Genomic DNA, 7,785 nt, shown 5'->3' with positions numbered 1-7,785 from the left:
TGCACGCAGCACCGCCAAGGGAGTGGGCAGACCACCTAAGCCACGCCTCTGGCCCCACCCAGAGATCCGCCCCTACACTCCCCTCATTTAAGGGACCAGCCCACGCTCCTTCCAGATGGAGCAAGGGTACCTGTTACTTGTTTTTGCTCCCTCCTGCTACAGCAAGGGTCCCAATAAAGCCTTGCCTGAATTCCTTCTCTGGCCTCTTATCAATTTATATTGATTAAAGAGTCCAAGGACGCTGGTTGGTAACAATTACGACCTGCTCAGGAGAGCCGATGGCATATATTTCTTCCCAGCTCCACTTCCATTAAGTGACTTCACCTTGGCAGCTTGAGATTGGCCACGGTGGGAGTATTTACACCAAGGAAATCAGCAAAAGCTGTAAGTCAGCAACCTTTCCCCTTGAACCCTTGAGAGCCAGTTTTAAAATATTTGCCAGCGTACCGCTGAAATTAGGATTCAGACTAGTTAAGTGACTTGACTGAGGTTAAATTGCTGGCTTAGAATTCAAGTCCAGGCTCCTGGCTCTAAGGCCAGAGGCCATTAGGGAAACTCATGAGTCACGGATGAAAGTGCAGCCAGTTTCTGACTCTGCAGCCCAGCTCCTAAGTGAGGGAAACTGTGTCTCTAGGGATGTGAAACACAGCAGGCCCTTTTATAGCAATGATGATGGGTTAGAGTAGGAAGACCTAACTCCTTTAAAATATAATAATGCTCCTCAATCCCAGGGCCACCAGTTCCTTTAGTAAAGACTCAGGCTTGTCTTTGCCTATTTGTTCATTTGGCATTTTGCTGCCTTTATTTTTCCACATTAGTGAATAGAAACCTACCCCATGTGTATCTTATGAAGAAAGTTATTAGGTGTGTAGGTGTGGATTTTGTTGCTGGCCACACTCGGTGGGTCTCAAGTGGCCAACAGTGAGAAATGGTAACGTAACCCAAGTTTCGCCTAGGTCTCACATCCATGCTAAGTTGGAATTTTAAGTCTTTGGACTAACACTAATCAAGAACTAACTCTCTAAATGTATTCTTTGTGGAGGGATAATGCCAAATAGCCCCTAATCTTTGCCCATGATGTGAACTAAAGTTCCAAAGCCTACGTCACAGCCACAAAACACGGGAAGACAGCTGGTGAGTAGAATTTTGTTTTTTGTGGAGGGGACAAGCAAATTGGAAACCCTCAAATTTGAATTGATAAATGATGTAACAACTGAGAGAACACATAATTTTCCACACGTAAAATGTGGGTTATAAATTCAAACTTCAGGTTGTTCCCTTCCTGAAGATAGGATAAGCAATTACCATCAAATGGGAAATATTTACACGTCTCAGCACCAGTTGCTGCAATGGGTTTCCTGAGAAAAATCTACAAAGTTGAAATTACAAGCTTTCCAATAAATTCTGGGTGATTTGTAACTTCTTTTAACATGCCCATTTGGCTCCTGGACTGGTTTTAGCAGGGACAAATTTGTTTATCGAGGAATAGATCATTAGGAGAAGCTAGGGGGAAAAAAAAGACTTAGAATGTAGAAATCTATGTAGCATTAAGAATTTACAGGTAATTTTATCTTTCTTTTGCCATTCCTGGGCAAGAGCCAAGAACTGTCCTACCATGGGACTTGAAAGACTAAAAGGTACAAAGTAGTAAAACTGATTTTTACTGTGGCTTCCCAGAGGATCCTTTAAGCTTAAGTTCATAGCTTTTAAACCTGACACTTTCATCTTTAATACTGATGATTCATGAGACATTTTGAATATTAGATTGATTTTTTAATGAAAACACCAGTCCTTTTTCCTAACTCATATGAAACTATTCAGACTAGAATAAGAGACCTAAAATTTGAGTGTGTTTCCATAGATATGATAAAGGGACACTCAGAGGGGTAGGTTTCATTATAATCCTTTACTTCCCCAAGAGGAACCTGGAGTCAGAGTGGAATGATTAAATGACTTCTTTTTTTTTTCCTGAAAGTCATATAATATCTCCTAATTCTACTCCCCTAGTCTTCCCTTTGGATTACATTATCGCCTTTATGGAGCTTTGGGGTTTGTTTTTGTTTTGTCCATGACCAAAAGGTGAGATGATCCCTTTACAGCAGGAGAGAACTTTGGATCCCTCTACTGGTGGTTTCTTCAAATTGCAGTTCTCTACTAAATGGTTTATGGAGTTTAGTGGGTAACCATCCAAAAAAAATTTTTTTGAGTGAAAATATGTATTGAATATAGTAAGTGTAAATGTTTCTTGGTGAAACTTTGTTTCCATGATGTGCATACGATTGCAGAGTCAAGATTACTTTCCAGTGAGCAATATTCAGCACCAGTGGGCTACATGCAGCAGGATGGGATTAGGGTGAGAGGAGTGAGGCAGGGCTAAGGAAGTACAGAGTTGGACCCTGTCTCTATTTAAAATTGTGATGTTTTGTTCGTCATGGATTTTTTTGCATTATTTTTGATTTTTAAAAAGTATTGTTTAAAATATTTATTTTGATTACTGTGCTTTTTTGGTGCCCCCTTAAATTTTGTGCCCCAAATGAGTGCCTCACTTGCCTCTCCCTTGCCCTGCACGACAGTGGTCAGTGTGCTTTATAGAGGGAACGGAGAGGGCTGGCCAGCCTGGGGAATTCCCGAAGAGGAAGCACACGTGGGATGAGATGGTGAGAATGTGTGTGATGTCTTTTCCTTTCTCTATGAGGCAGGAGGGGAAGTCATCAGCTAAGAGGAGGAGGACAGGCCTTGGGAGAGGGGGAACGATGTAGCATGGCTGGTGAAGAGCCTGGGAGAGGGAGAAGGTCCAGGACAAGTGGAAGACGGCCACACAGCCTTGAGGACTCTGCCCACAGCTGGGTATCGCCATTTGTGGTGATGCTGTCTGCCTGGTGCATTATGTTTCTCCAGCAGCCCACAGGTGTTGTAGAGAAGACAGGAATGACAAGGTCAGGGGTTGCTGGGGTGGAAGGCCAGGAACCAGGGAGAGGAGGGCAAAGGTGTCAGGTGATCCTGCATCTGAGACAGGGAGGCAAGTAGAAGAAAGGTCAGGAGATGGCTGGCTGGACCCGGGGTGTTAGGGGGCAGGCAGGGGGTGCAGAGGATTCCAGGTGAATATTTAGAAGTTGTGGCCGAAGAGAGAGTGGACTGGAATTTGAAATTTCAGAAGAAATGCAGTTCTAAGTGAAGCCACATAAATGACTTTCTTGCTGGTAAGTTGTCTTGAGTGTGTGGGAAGTAACGTGAACAAAATGGCACCTACACCATAAAACAAGGGTTCCTTAGGCTTCTGAGTGTTGTATGTCTACTAAGATGTAGAAATATCGTTTCCCAAGATTGGATGTTGTTAATACATTACAATGATGGCCAGAAACAGTGGTCAAGAAACAAAGGAGTGGATACAAAAATATATGCATTTTTGAATTCAAACCCACTGGTTTCTCTAGTTAACATTACTCAGCCTTCAGGTCTAGATTCAGTGCTGCTTCTCCTCCTGGAAGATGCCTTTCCTAACTCCACCCAACCCCACCTTGAGAGCCCCCTGCGCTCCCAGCACAGCTCTCATTGTTTGCTCCACGTCTGTCTTCCCACTCAAGCGCCAGGACTAGCCTTTACGTCCTGCCTTCCGACTGTCTCCATCTTAATTTTCTTTGTTACTCCACCTTAATTTTCTGATGAACCAGCCCTTTAAGATCATTCCTGTTTTCTCTTACTCCTCCCTCTTCTCCTTCCCCAGAGTTTACTGTTCCAGGCCTCTGCTCAGCTCCCCCACTGGAGTGCTCACCCATGTTCATAGCCTCCATCGTCTTTACACGCAGAGTGCCCACCGGACCTTCAGTCCTGTCTGCCTCCAGGCTCAGATTACCTACTGGACTTCTCTACCTGCTGTCTCTCCAACATCTCAGTCAACGCAGCCTAAAACCAAACATGTCCCCTCCTCACTCCTAACTCAGGAGACCGGTTTTCCCTCTTTTGTCAGGAATGCTTTGTCGACAGGAAAAATCAATAAACAATCTATAACAGGAATAGAAAAGAGTTTTATTTGAGCAAAACGGAGGACTGTGTCTTTCTCAAGGACGTGAAAGCCATTCCTTTGATATGTAATCATCAGGAAAGACAGAATCCTAATTTTAAGATTGCCAGCTGGCAGACACAACCGGCCTAATCACATTGACAGTGACCCACTCTTACTGGGCGTTTTATAATTTTTCACTTCCCTGACTCTATTTGAGCCTCCACCCACTGCCCCTCCCTGTTCCCTTCTTCTCCCTTTAAAAGCACCCAGTCAGCTCTGCACAAATCGAGGTGGAGCTCAGCTCTTTCCCCTTCTGTCAGTGGTTACTGAATAAAATCTGTGTCCGCCGCTTTAACTAAAATCTGACTTTATCTTTGACACCTGAAACAAAGATTGCTTCTTCTGAGACCACCTAATCCCTGTTGATCCTCAGGCTCTTCTGGAATTCTGTGATTCATCCAACCCTCACTGATCTCTGCTCCTCAGGACACCCCTACGGGGCCTGCCGTTGGTATTGCCCAAGTTCACACTGACCTGCCTGTCCCTTACAGTGATGTGCTGGGTTTTTTTCTGCGATTTTGTCCTGACTCCAACTAATTGTCTCCAATACTTTGAGGTTGAAGACACTATTAGTTCATTATTTTTCTTTGTGTCTAGTATAAGTATTTACATAGAAAGTACTCAGATACTTACAGGATGAATTGAAATACTGGAAACTGCGATAGATTAACTGGAAATTAAAATGCAGTCCTGTCATCGAAATTACAATTTCAACCAATATAGTTGGTTTTGCATATGTTTTAGGATCACAGAAGTAGACTCAACCAAGAAATGCGTAATCAGCAGGGGTGAGAGAGAATAAACAAGAGGTGACTGTAGGTAAACTAGCTTTGTCCAGAAAAGGTGAAAGGACTCTCTCTTATTTTTTTGAATCGCTGTCAGGCACAGCTCCCAGACTGGGGGTGGGGTCTACCACCCCCTTCCCCAAATTCCTTTACTCTCCTCTTTATCCTTCTGACAACCACCCCCTATTAAAAAAGAGGATATAAATCTGTCTCCAGTGCAAACACAGATAAACCCAAGTTATGTTCCAAATATTTGCATATTTTCCTCTAAGCAGTTCTTTGTCCTGTTCTCTTCTATAGTCTTCCCCGTTTCCTATATAAACCCAAGTTATGTTCCAAATATTTGCATATTTTCCTCTAAGCAGTTCTTTGTCCTGTTCTCTTCTATAGTCTTCCCCGTTTCCTATTTTCAGCAGGCTCTGAAGTCATCTGTCATTTTTATATCCCCTCGGTAACAATACTTTGATCTTTGCCCCCAGATTGCAGATTAAGTCACCAAAGCAGAGAGCAGTGAGGGGTGCCTGAGGTTACATGATAAATCTGGCCCCAAACGGGGTAGCCCTGGAGTTTCCCACCTGTTGACTGGTCATCCAGCCATGCTGCAGGCACAAAGGAAGCTGTACCCACGGCATTCTTTCCTGGACAGTTGCTGAGTTCACAATCATCATTGGGATCGCTTTGATTCCTGGCAGCTCAGCATTTTCTTTCTCCAGGTCAGGCAGGCCTGTGGGCCTCTACCCAGTTCCCTCCCCTGCACTTGGAGTAGGAAGCTAGAGGATGTGCTTTATTTATTTATTTTTAAAAATAGATCTTTATTGGAGTATAATTGCTTCACAATACTGTGTTAGTTTCTGTTGCACAACAAAGGGAATCACCCATATGCATACACGTGTCCCCACATCCCCTCCCTCTTGAGCCTCCCTCCCATCCTCCCTATCCCACCCCTCTAGGTAATCACAAAGCATCAAGCCGATCTCCCTGGGCTATGCTGCTTCTTCCCACGAGCCAACTATTTTACATTCGGTAGATATGTCGATGCTACTCTCACTTTACCCCAGCTTCGTCCTCCCACCCCATGTCCTCAAGTCCGTTTTCTATGTCTACCTCTTTATTCCTGCCCTGCAACTAGGTTCATCAGTACCATTTTTTTTTTTTAGATTCCATACATATGCTTTAGCATACACTATTTGTTTTTCTCTTTCTGACTTACTTCACTGTATGACAGGCTCTAGGTCGATCCACCTCACTACAAACAACTCAATTTCATTTCTTTTTATGGCTAATATTCCATTGTATATATGTGCCACATCTTCTTTATCCATTCATCTGTCGATGGACATTTAGGTTGGTTCCACATCCTGGCTATTGTAAACAGTGCTGCAATGAACATTGTGGTACATGTCTCATTTTGAATTATGGTTTTCTCAGGGTATATGCCCAGTAATGGGATTCCTGGGTTGTATGGTAGTTCTATATTTAGTTTTTTAAGGAACCTCCATACTGTTCTCCATAGTGGCTGTATCAATTTACATTCCCACCAACAATGCAAGAGGGTTCCCTTTTCTCCACACCCTCTCCAGCATTTATTGTTTGGAGGGTTTTTGATGATGGCCATTCTGAGCAGTGTGAGGTGATACCTCATTGTAGTTTTGATTGAATTTCTCTAATGATTAGTGATGTTGAGCATCTTTTCATGTGTTTGTTGGCAATCTGTATATCTTCTTTGGAGAAATGTCTATTTAGGTCTTCTGCCCAATTTTGGACTGGGTTGTGTGTTTTTTTGATAATTGAGCTTAATGAGCTGCCTGTAAATTTTGGAGATTAATCCTTTGTCAGTTGCTTCATTTGCAGATATTTTCTCCCATTCTGAGGGTTATCTTTTCATCTTGTTTATAGTTTCCTTTGCTGTGCAAAAGCTTTTAAGTTTCATTAAGTCCCATATGTTTATTTTTGTTTTTATTTCCATTACTCCATGAGGTGGGTCAAAAAAGATCTTGCTGTGGTTTATGTCAAAGAGTGTTTTTCCTATGTTTTCCTCTAAGAGTTTTTTACTGTCTGCTTTTACATTTAAGTCTTGAATCCATTTGGAGTTTATTTTTGTGTATGGTGTTAGGTAGTGTTCTTTTTTTTTAAATTTTTTAATTTAATTTTATTTATTTCTTTATACAGCAGGTTCTTATTAGTCATCAATTTTATACACATCAGTGTATACATGTCAATCCCAATCGTCCAATTCATCACACCACCACCCTCACCCCCTGTGGCTTTCCCCCCTTGGTGTCCATACGTTTGTTCTCTACATCTGTATCTCAATTTCTGCCCTGCAAACCGGTTCATCTGTACCATTTTTCTAGGTTCCACATATATGCGTTAATATACCATATTTGTTTTTCTCTTTCTGACTTACTTCACTCTGTATGACAGTCTCTAGATCCATCCAAGTCTCAACAATTCACCCAATTTCATTCCTATTTATGGCTGAGTAATATTCCATTGTATATATGCACCACATCTTCTTTATCCATTTGTCTGTTGATGGGCATTTAGGTTGCTTCCCTGACCTGGCTATTGTAAATAGTGCTGCAATGAACATTGCGGTGCATGTGTCTTATTGAATTATGATTTTCTCTGGGTATATGCCCAGTAGTGGGATTGCTGGGTCATATGGTAATTCTATTTTTAGTTTTTTAAGGAACTTCCATACTGTTCTCCATAGTGGCTGTATCAATTTACATTCCCACCAACAGTGCAAGAGGGTTTCCTTTTCTCCATACCCTCTCCAGCATTTGTTGTTTGTAGATTTTCTGATGATGCCCATTCTAACTGATGTGAGGTGATACCTCATTGTAGTTTTGATTTGCATTTCTCTAATAATTAGTGATGTTGAGCAGCTTTTCATGTGCTTCTTGGCCATCTGTATGTCTTATTTGGAGAAAT

Source organism: Physeter macrocephalus, chromosome 1, assembly GCF_002837175.3.
Source record: "Physeter macrocephalus isolate SW-GA chromosome 1, ASM283717v5, whole genome shotgun sequence".
NCBI classification, from domain to species: domain Eukaryota; kingdom Metazoa; phylum Chordata; class Mammalia; order Artiodactyla; family Physeteridae; genus Physeter; species Physeter macrocephalus.
This window is presented reverse-complemented; position numbering follows the sequence as displayed.